We start from the raw sequence: 21114 nt of genomic DNA on the forward strand, positions 1-21114 counted from the left end.
AGGACCTAGAGGGCCCCATGTGACCTTGAGGCCACAGGTTCCCCACCCCCGATCTAGTCCAATCCAATTATTGTACCTCGAAGTTAGTAAGTGGTAGTGTTGAACTTCAAGTCCATATCTTTTGATTTCAAGTCCCACACTCACAGGATTTAGATTTAGAACTGGAAGGTACCTTAGAAGCTGCAGATTCTGACTTCTTTAGTTGAGAACTGAAGAAACTGAGTCTGAGAAAGGGTTCGTGACTTTTCCAGGATCATAGAAAATAGTTCATGTCTCAAGCAGGATTTGAGCTTGAGTTTTCTTGACTTTAAAGACAGAATTCTATCCATTATATTACATAGCTGTCCACTATTTCCACTGCCTAATGCTGCCTCCTAGTTATCTATGTTTAGAAATGAGACTAGATAGGGTTTTTTGAGTTCCAAGGAAAACCTGCCACACAATTAACCATTTAATAAAGGTATAATGGACATATGTAATTATAAAGTTTTAGAGTAAACTCTGTACTTTACAAAGGAGAATCTCTGTATTTTATTTATACATTTTATATGTCATTAAATTACAGAGCCCCCATGAATCTATCTGCAAATGTCAATGAGTACATCAGAAAAGATGAAGAATGGGTGATAAATTATCTTCATCATTATCAGCACCAAGTCTTTATTAAGTACCTAATTACATGCAGTGAGGTGTTATGATAGGTCCCAAATTAGGAGAATTAATATGCTATCACCTTTATGTAAAGGTGACATCACCATTTAGTAATAATTTCATCCTTCAAAAGGAAGAGGAACCAACAACATGATTTTTGTTTTATGTTTGATTCTTACTAATATAATGGGACCTGGGGGTTGGGAGTGGGAACAGAAGTAGCTATTACTTTCTTGAGTTTGTAATACAGAAAGATGCGAAAGCTGGGTGTAGCCTGATACACTGCCAAGATTTTGGAAATCTAATTTTAAAGCATCCAGAGGAAAGATAGGTAGCATACTATGGACTAAAATGCTTCTGGACAAATCAGTACAGAAAGGATGGGAAAAGATCAAGAATGAAGTTCTGAAGACACAACAGGAAACAATTCTAACGAGGAAGAAAAGTGTCATTTGTCTGAAGAGATTGATGATGATGCAAAGGGAACTCACAATCCAACTTAAAATTTAAAAAAAAAAGTTGTCCTGGAGATGGAAGCAGGGCCTGGAAATGGGGAATGAACATGAGTTTGGTACAATCCTGTAAAAATACTTTCAGGAGTACCAAAACTCAGAATGAGCTGAGGCTGCCTAAGGAAGTTAAGGGGAAGGGGGAGTGAGTCTAAGATTGTTTTATCTATGTTGGGAGAAAAATGTGGATCAAAGAAAGGCTAATACTTTTGCTTGGGATCAATGGGATGATGGTAATAACTGATAAATGACAGAACTAAGAGTTGTTTAATTCAGATCATGTTTCTGTTTTCTCTGCAAAGATGAATGACCTATATATACATTGTAAATATCAGAACAAAAATAACTAACTAGAAGTTGGTACCCAAGATAAGGAAGGAGCTAGTCCAAGAGAACCTCTTGATCATCAATGAAGTCAAGTTATTTGGTTCAGATGAACTACATTACATACTGGGTATTGAAAGAATTAGAACAGGGGTAGGCAACCTGCATCCTCAAGGCCATGTGGCCCTCTAGGTCATCAAGTGTGACCCTTTGATTGAATCCAAATTTTGCAGAACAAATCCCCTTAGTAAAAAGAATTTGTTCTGTAAAACTTGGACTTAGTCAAATGGCCACACCGAAGAACCTAGAAGGCCACATGTGGCCTAGGGGCCACAGGTTCCCCACCCCTGAACTAGAAGATGTACTTGAAGAACTATTTTCAGTGATATTGGAGACATATGGAAATGGGAGAAAAAATACAATATTGGAGAAGGATATGTCCTGACATTTTAAAAAAGGAAATGGGTAGTCTTCAAATGATAGACCAGAGATTTTGACTTTAATTTTGGGAAAATTCTAGAATGGGTCATTAAGAATACAATGATTACAAAATGTTAGTATGATTTCATCAAGACTAGGTCATGCAAGATTCACCTTATTTCCTATTTTTGTACAGTTGCTAAGTTAAAAAAATGAAGGGAAATGGTAGGGATATAGTTTAGCAAAGTTTTTGGTAAATATATATCAAACTACTTTCATGGAGAAGATGGAAGATATAGATGAGTTTATAATATAATCAAATGAATTCAGAAATGGTTGATTGGCTGGATTAGAGAAAAGCTGTCAGTGGTTCATTGTAAATGTAGTAGGTCTCTAGTCGAGTACGCAAGGCATCTGTGCTTGCCCTAGTGCACTCTCAAAGCACACACAATAGCTTTCTCAATGATTAGACAATGGTGTTTATAATATCTCACTAAATATGTGAATGACACCAAGCTAGGCAGGATAGCTAGCATAATGGATGATAGGACCTTAGCCTAGACAACACTGGGCTGAATTTGACAAGATAGAATTCAACAGGGATAAATGTAAAGTCTTATATTTGGACACCAAAAAATCAATCCCACAGGTCTAAGATGGGGAAGTATGTTTTTAATAGCAATTCTTCTGAAAAAGTTCCAGGAGTTTTAGTGGACTGCAAGCTCAATATGAATTATCAGTGTGATATGGCAGCCAAAGGAAAAACAAAAGCCAAGTCAATTGAGCTTCATGAAGAGGGGCATGGCTCATGAATGTTAGTTTCCCTGTACTCTGCCTTTGCCAGATCTTATGTAGAACATCGTGTTCCTTGCTGGGTGCTATAGTTTAAGAAAGACATTGATAAGTTAGAGTATCCAAAGGAGGGTGATGAGGATGGTGAGACCGTGTCATATGAGCCTATGAGGATAGCATATGAGGAAGTGACTGGGGATGTTTAGCATGGAGAAGAAAAAAAGTTAGTGGAAACATGATAGCTGTCTTCAAGTGATTGAAAGGCTTCATGTGGAGGAGAAATTAGATCTATTCTGTTTGGATCCAAAAAGCAGAACCAGGAGAAATTAAGTGGATCTTAAAAGAGGAAAACTGAGGCTTATAGAGAACAAGAAGTCAAGAAAAACCTCCTCACAATTAGAGTTGTTCAAGAGTGGAGTGGGGTATTTAGAAAAGGGTTAAATTCTCCCTCATTGGGGACTGCTAGGTGGCACAATGAATAGAGCACTGGCCCTGGAGTCAAGAGGACCTGTGTTCAAATCCGTCCTCAGACACTTAACTTACTAGCCATGTGACTTTGGGCAAGTCACTTAAACCCAGTTGCCCTGCCCTCCCCCCTCCATAAAAGCAAAACAAACAAACAAACAAAAACCCAAGTTCTCCCTCATTGGAGGCCTTCGATCAGGGGTTAGACTACTACTTGTTGGATATGTTATAGTGGGTATTCCTTTGGTGTATGAGTTCAAAGGTGTTCACTGAGGTCCCTTCCAATTTTCTATACTTTTGTGATATTCCACTATGGTCAAGATACATATTGGTACCTAATAAATTTTTGTTGGTTTTTTTTTTTTCAGCCAATAGAAAGAATGGATTGATAGATATCCATTCATGAATTATTGCATAGTAGTGTTTGTCACCAAATTAAATCAAATCAACAAATGTGTATTGGGGGTTTACTATGCTCTAGGGTATAGTGAGAGCAACAAAGAAGCATAATTTTAGGGAGAGAGCACTAGCACCTGGTGAGGAGGAGGGATCAGGAAAATACAAATTTCAGAGGGAGTGTTCGAACTAAGTTTTGAAGGAAAGTAGAGATTCAGTGAGGTGGAGGTGAGCAAAGGAGTGCATGTCATGCATGCCAAATAACCCATGCACATAAGAGGAGAAATGTCATATATGAGAAAGAAGACCAGGTTAGCTGAACTGAAAATTGTGTGAAAGAGAACTATGTACTGGTGTCCCAAAAGTCGCATTGCAGTTTTAGGCTATTAAACATAAAAACTGCACTAAGACTTTTGGAACACACTGTATAAAGTTGCATAAACTCAAAGTTAGTTTGAAGTCAGGTTGTAAAGGGCTCTAAATGACAGGGGAGTTTATATATGATTTGGTGGTAACAAGGACTCACGGGAGCTGACTGAGCAAGTTATTGAGATAGAACAAGATAATACTACACTGCTTAGTGGTACAGCAGATAATAGTGTAGTACTTTGAGTCAGGCAGCCATTAATTTGAATCTTGTCTCAGACACTAATTGTGTGACCCTGCATAAGTCACTTGACACCTCTCTCTGACCTCAGTTTTCTTATCTGTAAAAGGAAGGGTAATAATTGTTTCTATCTTACAGAGTCCTGAAGATTCACTTATGTAAAGTACTTAGCAAATCTTAAAATGATAAATGCTATTATTATTCATATTACAATTCACAATTGATTTCAAATGATTACAGCTAGATCCTGATTAGTGCAAATAATGAATCCCATGAAAGTGTCACCTTATTCAAATTCACACTGTATATTTCCATTGGGTTGGAATCAATGACCATATTTTATTCAACTTTAAATAATGCAAATTTGAATGCATGTGACCACTTCACAAAATTTATTATTTGCTATCATCTGGACCTAGTCCTATATATAAAATATAGTAGCATCTTAAAAATAGATTGTAAGCTCCTTGAGGGCAAAGACTGTCATTTGTCTTTTATATTTGTTTACTAACTGCCCCCCCACCTCCTTCTAGATGACTGTATCCTGACTTGAAATATAGATCCTCCTAAAGGAGATCTTTAATTGCTAGAATGATTTCATTCTAAACTCCTATAGAGAAAAACAAAAGAAAAAGTAGATACAGAATACCAACTGTCCAGGCAATGGTATGAAACTCTATAAACAACTCTTAGAATTGTTGAATCAGCACATGTGTCTTATAGTCACTGTATAGGGAAAATTATAAATTCCTCTTATAAAAGAAATAAGTGGTCTTGTGACAATAACAGGGGTAGAATGTCTCCCTTTTAGTCATTGCCAGCAAAATTCTTGCCAGAGTCCTCCTTAATAGGCTAATCCTTCACCTGGAAGATGGTCATTTACCTGAGAGCCACTGTAGCTTTAGAAAGGGCCGAGGAATGGTTGATGTAGTGTTTGTTGCCTAACAACTCCAGGAGAAATGCCAGAAGCAGAACAGAGGTCTGTATACAATGCTCATTAAGTAAAACCAAGGCCTTTTATACTGTCAGTCATGGGGGCTTGTGGAAGATCATGTAGAAATTTGTTTGCCTGGAGATATAATCAGTATTGTATACCAGTTCCATGACAATATGCTTTCATGAGTTCTGGATAGTGGACAATGCTCTCACACTTTCCCCACTACCAATGGAGTGAAACAAGGCTGTGCATGCTCCCATGCTTTTATTTATTTATTTATTTTCATTTTTTTTTTCTCTTGATTTATTTATTAATTTTTAGTTTTCAATATTCATTTCCACAACATTTAGAGTTACAAATTTTCTCCCCGTCTTTCCTCTACCCCAACCCCAAAATAGCAAGCCTACTGAATACCCCTTTCCCCAATCTGATCTTGCTTATATCCTACCCCATCCCTGCCTAATTTTCTTGTAGGGCAAGATGGATTTCTACACCCCAGTGCCTATATATCTTATTTCCCAGTTGCATTTAAAAAACAAAACCCAAACCAATTTTTAAATTAAACATTTGTTTTTAAAACTTTGATTTCCATATTCTTTCCCTTCTTCCCTCCTCACCCACCCCCCACTGGGAAGACACAATTCAATTTAGTTTGTACGTGTGTAGTTCCACAAAATGTTTCTATGGTAGTTATATTGTGAAATATATTTCCCTCCATCCTATGCTGCCCCCCACTTATTCTGTTTTCTATTTTGACCCTGTCCCTTTTCAAAGGTGTTTGCTTCTAACTATGCAATCTGCCCTCCTTTATCATCCCCCCTTTTATCCCCTTCCCCCCTATTTTCCTGTACGGTAAGATACCCAATTTGGTGTGTAAGTTATTCCCTCCTTAAGCCAAATTCAATGAGAATAAGGTTGACTCATTCCCTTTCACCTTTCTGCTTTTCCCTTCCATTGTAATAGTTTTCTCTTGTCTCTTTTATATGAGATAATTTACCCTATTCTATCTCTCCCTTTCTCCTACTTCAATTATATTCCTCTCTCACCTCTTAATTTTATTTTTTAGATGTCATCCCTTCCTATTCAACAGATCATGTGCCCTCTGTCTATGTATACATGTACACACATATACAAACATTCACATATGTATTTATACGCATATATACCCTTCTATACATACATATATATGTATATATACATATGTATTTCCTTCAACTATCCTCAGACTGAGAAAAGTCTCATGAGTTTCAATTATTGTTTTTCCATGTAGGAATGTAAATAGTTCAACTTTGATAAGTTCATTATGATTTCTTTTTCCTGTTTACCTTCTCATGCTTCTCTTGCTTCTTGTATTTGAAAGTCAAATTTTCTGTTCAGCTCTGGTTTTTTTTTTTATCAAGAATTCTTGAAAATCCTCTATTTCATTAAATGACCATATTTCCCCCTGTAGTATTATACTCAGTTTTGCTGGGTAGGTGATTCTTGCTTTTAATCCTAGCTCCTTTGACCTCCAGAATATTATATCCCAAGGCCTTCGATCCCTTAGTGTAGAAGCTGCTAGATCATCTGTTATCCTGATTGTGTTTCCACAATACTCAAATTGTTTCTTCCTGGCTGCTTGTAATATTTTCTCCTTGACCTGGGAACTCTGGAATTGGGCTATAATATTACTAGGAATTTTCTTTTTGGGATCTTTTTCAAGAGGCAATTGCTAGATTCTTTCAATTTCTATTTTTCCCTCTGGTTCTAGAATATCAGGGCAATTTTCTTTGAGAATTTCTTGAAGGATGATTTCTGGGCTCTTTTTTTTTTTGGTCATGGCTTTCAGGTAGCCCAATAATTTTAAAATTATCTCTCCTGGATCTATTTTCCCGGTCAGTGGTTTTTCCAATGAGATATTTCACATTGCCTTCTAATTTTTCATTTGTTTGGATCTGTTTTATAGTATCGATTTCTCATAAAGTCATTAGTTTCCATTTACTCCAATATAATTTTGAAGGAATTATTCTCTTCAGTAAGTTTTTGAAATTCCTTTTCCATCTGGTGAACTCATCTTTTTAAGGCATTCTTCTCCTCATTGGCTTTTTGGGCTATTTGAGTTAGTTTAATTTTTAAGGTGTTGTTTTCTTCAGTCAGGCTGTTGACTTGCTTTTCATGATTTTCATGCATCATTTTCATTTCTCTTCCCAATTTTTCCTCCACTTCTCTTACTTGATTTTCACACTCCTTCTTGAGCTCTTCCATGACCTGTAACCAATTCAAATTTTTCTTGGAAGCTTTTGATGCAGGTGTTTTGACTTTGTTGTCTTCTTCTGGCTCCATGTTTTGATCCTCTTTGTCCCTAAAAAAGGATTCTATGGTTTGATTGTGCTTCCTCTGTTTGTTCATCTTGCCAGACAATTACTTGACTTTTGAGTTCTTTGCCATAGTAGAACTCTGCTTCCAGAGTGGAGAGATCTGTGTCCCAAATTGCTGGGGTTTGCGTATCTGCTACCAGTGCTGTTGTCAGAGTTATGAGGAGGTTGCCACCACAAGCTCTGGCAGACTGGTGTTCTTCACCCCACGACCACCATCCAAGACTGTGACCCAGATCCAAGCAGAACAAAGCAAGAGTGATTACCCTCTGAATGGTTACTTGGTCCCCCTATGATCAATAGTCCAGCAGCTCCAGAGGTAGCCACGTGACAGCAGCTGCAACCACCCCACAGCCAAGTACCTCTTGCCTAAAGGGCAGGTACTAGACTGTGCTCTACTCTCACCCTGCATCAACAAGGTTCCCCACTGACCTTTTACTTTCTCTTTGGCATTTATGGGTTGAGAAGTATGGAAACTGCCACAGCTGCTGGTGATTCACTCTCCTTAGGTGTCCTCAGGCCAGTACGTGCTGCGGGTCAGGACTGCCCTGCATCTGGGCCTGTGTGGATCATGTGGGACTGTGCTTAGCTCCCAGCTCAGTGAAATAGACACTTCCTGTTGTCCTCCAGACTTCCTTCAGCAGGAGATTTGTTTCTCTGTCACTTTGTGGGTTCTGTAGCTCTAAAATTTGTTTAGCATCATTGTTATATACCGTGTTTCCCCGATAATAAGACCTATCCCGAAAATAAGCCCTCCCCTTACTGTGTAAGATTCCTCTAAAATAAGCCCTCCCCCGAAAATAAGCCCTATTGAGATTGCTACTGTAGTGAAGGTGATCCCCTGCTCTACACACTACATTACGGTACCCTCTGTATGCACCATCCCCCCCCCCCCCATGAAATGCACGCCGCGCTCCGAGCTGCATCCAATCAGAGCTGCAGCAGTGAGTGCATCATCCTGTTCTTCCCCAGTGATTTGCTTATTGAATAAAGGTACATTTTTTTGTTCACATTTACCTGTTTATTAAAATTGCTGTCAATGTTCATTAAAATAAGCCCTCCCCTGAAAATAAGCCCTCTGGTGTTTTTCTGACCAAAAAAAAAAAAAATAAGACAGTGTCTTATTATCGGGGAAACACGGTAGGTATTGGAGGTGGTTGGAGTGGGAGATGAAGCAAGTTCCTGCTTTTACTTTGCCATCTTGGCTTTGCCCTCTGCTCCCATACTTTTTAGCATGATATTTTCTGGGATGTTGTCAGATGCCTTCGATAAGGATAAAAACTGCATCAAGGTTAGCTACTACACTAATGGTAAATTATTTAACTTGAAAAGGCTACCAGACAAGATTAAAGTGGTAGGAGAGTAAGTGAGTGGCTTTTTATTTAGAAATGATTATGTTCTCAATGTAGCCTCTGAGGCTGAAATGCAGCAGAGTAAGGATTGATTCTCTGCCATTTGTGCTAATTTTGGCCTGACAATTAACACTAAGAACACAGAAGTTCACCAGTCAGCACAAAGCTATCCATAAGTGGAGGCACTTATTACAGCAAATGGAGAAATTTTGAATACTGTGGATAAGTCCACTTACCTAGGCAGTATACATTCCAGGGAGTATATTTTCTACCTAGCAACATAAGATACCAGACACTGATGCCCTTTCTTGAGCATTCAAACTCTATTGCAGAGGGTGCAACTCAGATGGGCTGGCCACAGTGTTCAAATGCCAAATGTACATTTGCCTAAAAAACTATTTTATAGAGAATTCATACAAGTCAAGCACTCACATTGAGGTCTAAAGAAGCACTACAAGGACACTCTCAAGATCTCTCTGAAGAACTTTGGAATTGACTGTGAGACATGGGAGTCACTGGCATGGTACCACTCACCCTGTTGTGCCCACATCAAAGATGGTACTGTACTTTATGAGTAAAGCAAAATTGTAGTAGCTGAAATAAACTTGAAATGTGCAGATTAAAAGACATCTCCACACCAAATGATCATATGGACTATTTGTGTCCTACATGTGGCAGAGCTTTCCAAGCTCATATTGCTCTGATGAGCCAATTGGACACATTGTATATTAACCCTGACATATGATGACATTTTGGTCCTCTTTGAGCACAAAGGACAATGACATTTTATTAGTAATTCCTGTGTTCCAGGTACCATGGTAAACATTGGTGACATAAAAACAAAACTGAAAAGACTGACTCACTGACATTCCGTATCCTCCAAAGGATTTACATTTTATTGGAGGAGATAAGGCACATACATTCAAGTATATATAAAATCTGTTGGCAGTTAGGTCATGCCTGTAATCAGGAAGACCTAGATTCAAACTGTGAATCTAACACTGATTAGTTGTGTGATCCTGGGAAAGTCACTTAACTTCTTTCTATCTGAGCTTCCGTATCTGTTAAATGGAGATAATAATAGGATTATTGTAGGGATCAAATGAGATAATATTTGTAATGTTCCTCACAAACCTTAAAGTATCATATAAGTGCTACTGTCATCATCATCATCATCATCATCATCATCATCATCATCATCATTATTAATACTTACAGAATGAAAATAGAGTTGTTTTGTTAGTTACCAGCTGGAAGTACAAAACTAGACCAAGATTTATGAATGTAAAAATAGATGTTTCCTAATTATTGATTATACCTGAATCAGATTGTATAGAATGCTTCTACTTGATGAATATAATGTAAGTTCTTTTGGGAGCAGTCTGTTTCATTTTTTTGTATCCACAATGCCTGACATAGTGATTGTCACATAGTAGGCATTTATTAAATGTTCATTGGTTGACTGATATCATCATATAAACTATCTATGGCTATTATTTAAGTAATAGTAGTTCATTACTTCATTGTATCTGTAGACATTCCTATCAGTGGTGATGGTCATAGCCCATCCATGCCTTCTTATCCTCTATGATTCTTGTTCATTTCTCATCAATCCATAGAGGATCTGTCCAATGTGCTGGAGGCCTTCCTGTAGGCCTTTTAATATTTCATGGGTACCAGCGCAGCAGCACTCAGGCTGGCCATCTGTTATCTCTGAGTTTGACTGGAATATAGAGTACATTGAGTGAGGGGGGTAGTGACATGAAATCAATCTGGAAAGAGAGGTTTGAGCCAAATAGTGAAGGGCTTAACATGCCAGACAGAGGGTTTGTATTTTATCCTAAAGACAATAAAAATGAGAATGACATAGGATCGTTGGATCATAGATTTAAAGCTGAAAAGGATTTTAAAGGACATCTTGTCCAGTCTCCTTATTTTAGAGATGAGGAAACTGAGGCCTTGAGAGGTTGTGACATACCCAAAGTCACACCAGTAATAACAGGCCTAATAAACCTAGGCCCTGTGACTCCAAAGCCAACATTCATTTTTATCAAGAGTCAGAACCACTCTTTGAGTATATAAATTTAGTGCCTATGGGGAACATGAATTGGAGAGAGGAGAGACAACAGGCAGGGAAACAAATCATGACTATTGAAATAGTCCAGGTCAGATGTGATGAAGATCTGAATTAAGTTAGTGGCCGTGTGAGTGGAGAGAAGGGGATGTATGTGAGAAATGCTGTGGAGATAGGAGAGATAGTATTTGGTAAGTTACTCGATATTATTAGTAAAGAGATGGTGAGTAAACTTCTGAAAGGGAATCAACAATAACGAAACAGTTTATGTGACCTCATAGAGATATATCATGTCACACCCTTTTCCCTTTTAACAAGATCACCCAATTGGCAGATCAAGAATGATTTAGATCTAGATTACCTAGGTTCTAGTAAGGAATTTGATAAAGTGTCACACGCTACTGTGATATGAACTGGACAATCATGAAATTCAAAGTATTCAGAACTTGTTGAATAGTAAGACTTAGAGTAGTCATTAATTAATTCACATCACCTTGGAAAGAGGTATTCTGTGAAGTGCTCCTAGGATCTGTGCTTGGCTCTGTGCTGCATAACATTTTTATCCATGCCTTGGATAAAGGCATGGATGGCATGCTTTTGGAATCTGTAAATGACACTGAGCTGGGAAGGATAGATAATTCATATAATGACAGAATCAGGACCCCAAAAGATCTCAATAGGTTAGCATATTTGGTCAAATTGAATTAGATAAAATTTAATGGGGATCATGTAAAGTCTTACACTTGATTTCAAGAAGTTGATTTCACAAGTACATAATGAGGGAGACAGACTTGGACAGCAATTTGTCTGAAAAATATGTGGAATTTGGTGTATATAGATTCAATATGAATCACATGTACTTTTATGTATGTACATAAGTCTCATAACATGACTACCTATTTGATAAGAAGAAATTCGGTACAGTAAAATAATGTAGCAAAATATCTTTCTAATTCTTAATGACTATGAGAGGCATTTGAAAAACTTTCCTGTTTTTCTCAGATCTATTTTTAATGAAAAAAAAATCATGATATATAAATGCTATTTGTTACCTTTTCCAGTGTCCCACAGAGCTGTTCTGAGTATGGAACTCTTTTTTACACTAGTTGGAGCTCATTGCTTGAGTTGGCTCTGGGGGTTGCTACAGGATCTGAGCAAAATGATAAATGGTACAATATCTACCCTTGTTTCCAATGTCAATTTTCATACTCATTGATTTTTCCCACAAAGTTCCCCACAAAATGTATGACAAGAGATTGATCATATGAGAACACTCAAGGTGGAAAAATCTATGTAAACATGTCTAAATTTTCCATAACATCAAGGTACCTTATTTAAAACAGTATTCATAACATAATGTAATGGCAGGAACAATGGGAATATGTGTTTGAATCTCGTCTCTCCATCTTTTATCTGAGTGCCCTAGGCAAGTCATTTCCCCTCTGGGTCTCATTTTTCTGCTTTTATAAATAAGAGTTTTGAACTACATTACCTCTCATATCACTTTCAGCTCTAAATCCTCTATCTTATGATCTTTCTTAACTAGAAATTCAATTGTGCAAAAATCAAGATATTGATGCCTCTGAGTAGGTAAAGTTGATGTCATAAAATCAGTACCTCAAAACTCTTACATTTTGCTTGAAGGGGAACCCTTCAATATTTCTCAGCTTATATTTACTCTTACTTTATATACACTACTAATAATATCGGATCATTGGATCCTGCATATTGGAAGGGCTTGCATAGCTCAATGAAACTATGAGCTATGCCATGCAGTATTACCTGAGACAGACAGGTCATAGTGGAGAGTTTGGACAAAATGTGGTCTTAAATGGCAAAATGGCAAACCACTCCAGTATCTTTGGGTGAAAAGGTGCGAAAAGAAGTGCTGGGGTATAATCTCAAAAATGGCAGAATGATATCTGTTTGAATCCAAGGCAAAGTATTCAACTTCACAGTTATACAAGTTATACTCCAACCACTGATGCTAGAGAGGCCAAAGTTGCTCAATTCCATAAAGATCTATACCTTCTAGAAATAACACTAAAAAAGATGCAGATTTGTTATAGGGAATTGGAATGCTAAAGTAGGAAATAAAAAGACAATTGTAATAACAGGCAAATTCAACCTTAGTATACAAAATTAAGTAGGCCAGAGACTGTAAAGCCAAGCATGAGTAGTTTTCCAGAGGACTGCTGCTGTGAACACCTTGAAGGTTCTGATCACATATTATAGTGAACTCTCTATTTATTCAACAGTAAATTAAAGCAAAACATTCACAGAAACCAAAGTACAGCATTCACAATGTTATAACATAATGACTTACCACTAAAGTGGCCACATACTTTTCACCAAAGTGGCCACATAGTTTCAAATAAAAGATATCATTTAGTAAGTCCTTAAATCAATCATCCTTAAAGAGTAGGCCTCCTTAAGGGACACAAAGTTCAAAGGTCAAAATTCTCCACCCCTAGGTCACACTGTATTAATCTCTCAGTCAAAAAATATTCTTTCTTCTTGATTGGAGATTAGTTTCCAATCAATCTTAACTCAATCATCCTTAAGAGGTACAAGGTACAGAGTATAAAGTTCTTCCACCCCTAGGCCAAGTAAATCATGATCTTCTCAGTCACCATTAAGTACCCAAGGAGAGGTATTTCTATCTTGACTTGAGGCTGGCTCTCAGACTCCATGGTTGTTCTTCCATGGTCCCAGCTTTTGCCTGAATTTACCCAACTGTCACCTGGATTCACAGGTAGGTAGCTCTCAGCTCCTCATCCAGCTCATTGTCTAGTTCCTTGTCCATTCAGTTTCATATTAAACCTCACAGTGTCCAGTCTACCTCAAGTACTTTGCTGTTTTTGTTTCTGAGAAGACAAAGCTTAACAGAGCCACAATAACATTCATGAACATTGCTGACACCATCATCAATTCACTATCTATCTGCCTGTGAAATCAACACAGACCCACCAAGGTCTGAGAACTCAACACACATCATCAGTATGGTCCCAGGACCTCTGAAACCCTCCTCCAGGAGTTCTGTAAATGGACAACAAGAAAATTCTCTTTCAGGGTTTCCAGTAAGGTCCCAGGGCTTCTGTACAAAGTGTCACAAACAAGAATCAACACAGACAGAACAGACAGAGTGTTGGCCTCCACAACCATTCCCCTTCTCAGTTCTGCTCTCTCCCAACTTGGGCTTCTCCTTATATATGCTCATTAGCTCTTCCCAGTTCCACCCCTTCCTATTACATCAGCAAGTTCCTCCCACTGTGGGATTCATAAGTTCTGTTTCTTAACAAAGACTTGTTATAATCATGGGCAAAGCTCAAAAGAAACTTGAACTAAAACAAGGTGCTAAATAATTAAATAGATGAAACAAGGTATTAAGAGCTTTTTTTGCTTGCCATTACAGAGACTAGCAGAGTTTTGTCAAGATAACTTGCTGGACATTGCAAACATTCTTTTTCAACACCCCAAAGGTGACTCTATATATTGACATCACCTGATGGTCAATACAGAAATCATATCAATGACATATGTTGCTGCCAAAGGTGGAAAAACTATGCAGTCAGTTAAAACAAGACTGTAGCTTACTGTGGATGAGATCATGAGTTTCTTATTGCAAAGTTCAGACTTAAATTGAAGAAAGCAGGGAAAACCATCAGACCATATACTTATGACCTAAATAATATCCCTTATTAATATAAAGTGGTGGTGATGAATAGACTTAAAGGATTAGATCTGGCAGGTAGAGTGCCTATAGAACTATGGACAGAGGTTCACAATATTGTACAGGAGGAAGCAACAAAAAATATCCCAAAGTAAAACAAGTGCAAAAAAGTAAAATGGCTATCTAATGAGGTTTTACAAGTAGTTGAAGAAAGAAGGAAAGGAAAATATAAAGGAGAAAGGGAAAGATATATCCAACTGAATGCAAAATTCCAGAAAATGACAACGAGAGATAAGATTTTCTTAAATGCACAATGTAAAGAAATAGAAGGAAATAATACAGTGGGAAAGATGAGATATCTTAAAGAAAATTAGAAATGTCAAGGAAATATTTAGTGCAAAAATGGGCATGAAAAAAAACAAAAATGGTAGGGACTTAACAGAAGTAGAAGAAATTAAGAAGACTTGGCAAGAATATACAAAACTACATAAAAAAAGATTTTCACATCACTGATAATCACAATTGTGTGTTACTAGTCTAGAGTCAGACATCTTGCAGAATGAAGTCAAGGGACCTTAGGAAGCATTGTTAGCAATAAGAGTAGTGGGGTGGCCAGGTAGCACAGCGAGTAAGAGCACCAGCTCCAGTGTCAGACTGACCTGGAGATCGAATCCCAGGCTCAGACACTTAGCACCCACCCAGAAACACCTGGCCGTGTAACCTTGAGCAAGTTACTTAACCCCAATTGCTTAGGGGTGGCCAGGTGGCTCAGCGAGTAAGAGCACCGGCTCCAGTGTCGGGATGACCTGGGTCAAATCTGGGCTCAGATACTCAGCACCACACCCAGAAATAACTGGCCATGTAACCTTGAGCAAGTTACTTAACCCCGATTGCTTTAAAAAAAAAAAGAGTAGTGGAGGTGACAGCATTCCAACTGAACTATTTAAAATTCTAAAAGATGATGTAGTTAAAGTGCTGCACTCAATATAACAGCAAATTTGGAAAACTTAATAGTTACCACTGGATTGAAAAAGATCCATTTATGTCCCAATCCTAAAAAAGATCAATTCTGAGGAATATTTAAACTGTCAAACAAATGTGCTAATTTCACAAGCTAGGCTTTAGCAATAAGTGAACTGAGAATTATCAGAAATGAAGGTTGACTTTCAAAGAGGCAGAGGAACTAGAGACCAAATTGCCAGTATTTCCTAGATGATGGAGAAAGCAAGGGAGTTCAAGGAAAAAAAATACTTCTGCTTCATTGATTACACTAAAACCTTTAACTTTGTGGATCACAACAAAATATGGCAAGTCCTTAAAGAGATAGGAATACTAGGTCATCTTACTTGTGTCCTGAAGAATTTGTATTCAGATCAAGAGGCAACAGAACCAAACATGGAAACAATAATTGGTTTAAGATTGGGAAAGAAGTATGACAAGGCTGTATATTGTCACCTTGTTTATCTAATTTACATTTGGAATACCTCATGCTAAATGCCAGGCTGGGCAAATCAAAAGCCAAATTAAGACTGTTTGGAGAAATATTGACACTCTCAGGTATGCAAATGATTCCACTCTAATAGCAGAAAGTGAAGAAGAATTAAGAAGTATCTTGATGAGGGTGACAGAGGAGAGTATAAGCTTGAAGATTAACATAAAAAACCCTAAGATCTTAGCAACTTGTCCCATAATTTCCTGGTAAATAAAGGGATAAGAAATGGTAGTAATTTTGGAATGTATATTCTTGAGTTCAAAGACTAGTTGAATATGGTGACTGCAGTCATGAAATTAAATGATGCTTGCTCCTTGGAAAGAGAAATGTGGCAAATCTGGATAGCGTACAAAAAAAATCAAAAGCCACAAAAACACCCAGAGACATCACTTTGCAGACAAAGGTCCTTATAGTCAAAGCTATGTTGTTTTTTTTCCAGTAGTAATATTTGACTGGGAGAGTTAGACTATAAAGAAAATTGAAGGCAGCACAATAGATGCTTTCAAATTGTGATACTGAAGAAGACTTTTAAGAGTCCCTTGGATAGAAAGGAGATCAAATCAGTCAATACTTAAATGAATTCAGGCTATTTATTGGAAGGTCAAATGCTGAAGCTGAAGCTTAAATTGTTTGGCCACTTTGTTGTTTGTCCTTCATTTAGAAGGGGACCAATAATATTCAAAGATGATGCCTTGACTTGTGTGTCAATTGGATTTAAGTGAGGAAGAATTGCACAAATTATGGGACAAGTTGCTAAGATCTTAGGGTCTTTTATGTTAATCTTCAAGCTTATACTCTCCTCTGTCACCCTCATGTCTCTTCCAGAGTCATTGAAGTCTGGTGGCAAGACAAAAGTCAAGACAACTGGTGATAGCCCAGGATGCAGTGGATGATGTCATATTCCAAGTCTGATCAAGCTCTAAGTGCTCCAGAGTACCTGCTCTAGGGACCTTCATGACTGTTGAGTCTTCAGATGCTTGGGTAGACACCCCTCTAACTCATTGATGGGTTTGAGACCTATCAGGAGCCCTCAATCTAGTTTTTCCTTTCTGCTGAGATGGTTTTTTTTTTTTTACCATAATGTGGCTGCTGTGCATGCTACAGCTTTTTAGAGCCACAGGCAAGAGCTGACTGAGAAATGGACACCAACAGTGAATGAGCAGCCCTGAAGAGCCCAGCAAGTCCTCATACCAAAGGTTTTAGCCCTCCCTGAATACCCCATACAGTCTTTTGGCCACATGATGAGAAGACAGGACTTACTGGAAAAGACCCTGATGTTGGGAAAGATTGAAGACGAAAGGAAAAAGGGATGGCAGAAGATGGGATGGATAGAGAGTATCACAGAAGCAATGAACATGAGCTTGGACAAACTTTGAAAGATAATAGAGGATAGAAGGACCTAGCATGCTATAGTATATGGGGTCATGAAGAGTAAAACAAAACTAAAAAACTACAACAAATAATATAGGTGATTTGAAATCAGAGCATCTGGGTTTGAATCCTGAATTTGCTACTTGAAAGCTGTGCATTGTGGGGAAGTCACAGGGTCAGAGAAGAAATAGCATAGTTAGTTACAAAAACTTCAGTCTGACACAGATCCAGCCTCAGGTTCATCAACAACAAACTCAAGAAGCTGGAAAAGAAAAAAAAGAAAAATATGATGATTTCTAGGAGCAATTGATTTAAGAGTAAAGGCTTAATCAAGATCAACTGAATGTGGTGCCTAAAAAACCACATAAAGCTTGGATGTTGTCGAAGAGTTACAATGGGGTTTGATGGCACTTGGTGAAACAAGAAAAAAAAATATGGCTTAATTGAGAGCAATTTATTCAAGAGGAAGTTGAACAGAAAGATTTAAAGACTATTCTTGAGTTGAAGTTTGATTTGGATAAAATAGGTGATAATGAAGTAGAAAATTAGCCAAATAATGTTAAAGATGTCCTCAAAAATCTGTAAATTCTGCAATTGGACTAGACTGACCTGACTTTTGGCCCTTTGACTTTAGGCAAATTTCCTTATATTCATTCATTTTTAAAAGAAATACATTCTTACCATTCACATAAGCAATAAAATAGAATAATCATTTATTTTTCATAAAGCTTTGTTCAACTTTTTTGCTATAATAAAAATTCCTTTATCTTAAATCACTTTCCCACCTCGTACTCTACTACTTTTAAAATATTTCTATAGGATAATATAGTTATTTAGTAAATATTCTTTATAACTTCTTATACTCCCTGGACATTTTTTCATACCCTCTAATGAATATGCATATAAGAGGTTGGGAACTTAGATCATATTTAAAGTTCCTTTGGTCTCTAAATACTGTTACTTATTGGTTTTCTAGCTTATAGTGGATTGGAAGTCACAAATTTAAAAGCTAGTAGGGAGGGCTGAGACAACTGATAACCTAATTAGAGAGAGGAGAAAAGTCTCCCAAGAAACAGACAAAAATCTCAATAGAGCAGACTCAGCTGGGGTCAAACAGTTCTATGTGCCTCAATGACTGCTACAGATGTCACTGGGTTGATACTGACAAAGATGACAATGAATATTCAGGCAAAAGTTAGATGATATTCAGCGTCCCTTTTTCAGTAAAACTGGGGAGCATGTACTTCATTTACATAGAAAGATTATCATAAAGTAGTAAGAAAAAAAACCATAGTGGTTCAGTTATCTGGTACATTTACATGTATTTGGAATAGCTAATTCCCTGAACAAAGACACTAGATTAATGAGGAATGATTACTGAGTTGAGGAATACATCTCATTTACCCAGTGAAGTGCTTTCAGAATCAATGCAAAAGCAAATGTCTGAAAGGAACTCAAAGAACAAGGGGAAAGTTACTCTGAGTTTTCCCAAGCAAGACAAACACACCTTGATATTTCTACTGAGAAGTATAATGTTTGACATAAGAAGTGTTGTATTCCTATTCTGACTGCCAGAAATTAGGTGTGGATTTAAATTGAGAGCAGTTTCTACTGAAATAATAATTGATGACCCCCAAATGATTACTAAACTGAGTATTTTTATGCCTACCAATCAGAAAAAATATATAAATTAGACTCCTTCTTGGAGAGTCAATAAATAAAACCTATTTGAGACTCACTGAGTTGGACTAAGTCAAGAATGAGGTGAATTTTGCCATAAGACATTTCACTCTAGTGCACAGTGAACTTCCCTTTGAAAAGCTGTGGGAGTGAATTGAGCAAGCTCCATTTCTCCTAATCAGTGTGGCCTTAGATTGGAAAAAGTACCCATCAGAGTGAAGAAGAGAGTGCTGTAAAATCTCATATTGACTAGGAATGAGCCTGTGTGTGAGCACTGCAAGGAAAGTGAACTTATCTCTCATTTGACAGCCAGATATATTGAGTGTAGAGCTGCATGACCAATTCTTTGCTAAAGTTTGAGCTTTCCCTGTGTGCTCTTGTAGAGTGCTTTTAAAAGACCACTTCTGAAATACAGATTCTTTATAAGTACATCTATTGTCTCTACCATTAGAATGTAAGTTCCTTGAATGTAGGGGTTTTTCCTTTTTTACCTTTATATCCTCAGGGCTCAAAATAGTGCTTGGCATATAGTAAGCACTTAATATATATGTGGTGATGATTGGACAACATACTGTATTAACACTATGACATGGCAATAGTGAACTCTGTGGTTGTGATGGTTTTATATATTTGTTCTGGAATGTAGACTTAACTGAGTTTCTGTCATGAGATCCCCTTTGGAGAATTTATGGAAAGACATAGAAAAAAATCATGCATGATGAGGAAGCATAATCAGAGTAGTAACTCACATTTTTGTAGCACTTTCAAGATTGGCAAAGTGCTTTATAGACATTATTTTATTGGAGCCTCATAAGAAGCCCGTGTGGTAGCACAGTGGAAAGAATATTGACTTAGAAGTCTGAATCCTATCTTACCATTTGAATGAGTTTAGACAAGTCATTTATCTTCTTGAGGCCTCAGTCTTCTCATGTGTGCACACTAGATGGCTTCTGAGAGCCCTTCAAACCCTAGTTCTACCATTGATTCTGAAAGATAAGTCATATTGATTTTATGAACGAGGAACTACTATTGTTCCCATTTTATAGATGTGAAAATTGAGGGTCAGAGAGGTTAAGTGATTTGCTAGGATCAGGTTAGTTCTAAGTGTCTAAGAAAGGATTTGAACCTAAGTTTACCTGACTTCAAGTTCAGCACTCAAGCCACTGTACTGAAAAATTAGGTATGCCCACATCAATAAGATCGTGGATCTATCAAAGTTCCCCAACAGCAGAGTGTAGGTGATACTGGCTTCCCAAAGACTATGCCAGTGGAATACAAGCTGGTACAGTAGGAAAAACACTGGATTCAGAGTCAGAGAATCTGGGTTGCTTGTGCATGTTGTTCAGTCATTTTTCAGTTGTGTCTGAGTCTTCATAACTCCATTTGGAGTTTTCTTGGCAGAGACAGTGGAATGGTTTACCATTTCCTCCTCCAGCTCATTTTACATATGAAGAAACTGAGGCCAACAGGGTTAAGTGACTTGCCCAGGGTTTCACAGCTAGTAAGTGTCTGAGAAGAGATTTGAACTCAAGAAGATGAGTCTTCTTGACTCCAAGCCTGGCACTCTATCCACTGTGCCACCTAGTTGCCCCTCCTTGTACATAATGAGCACTTAAAAAATACTTGTTGACTGAATTCCTACTCTGATACTTATTTCTTTCAGAAGCATGAAAGAAGTTATTTGTTCTGTCTAGGCCTCAGTTTCCACATTTGTAAAAGGAGGGCATTGAACCAAATTATCTCTAAAATCCTTTCAGCTGTCTATTGGAATTCTAAACCATCTTACCCCTTATTGAATTGCAATGGCTTATGACTTCTTTACAGTGACAGGCTTTCAGGCTGTGTGTCTATCCTCTGAGGATCAGGGTAGCTGAATTCACAAAAGATCATCAGTATAGTCCTGGCCACCAAGGGATGGAATTTTTAGGTTAAAGCATGTATGTGGAGGGGTTGGATAAAGGTGGATTGCAACCTGTGTCAAGCACCAATACCTATGAAATCTCCCAGTTCTTTCAAA

This window comes from Petaurus breviceps, unplaced genomic scaffold, assembly GCF_028583685.1.
Source record: "Petaurus breviceps papuanus isolate PSGF00001 unplaced genomic scaffold, PetGlider_PUasm1.0 90418, whole genome shotgun sequence".
In the NCBI taxonomy this organism is placed as follows: domain Eukaryota; kingdom Metazoa; phylum Chordata; class Mammalia; order Diprotodontia; family Petauridae; genus Petaurus; species Petaurus breviceps.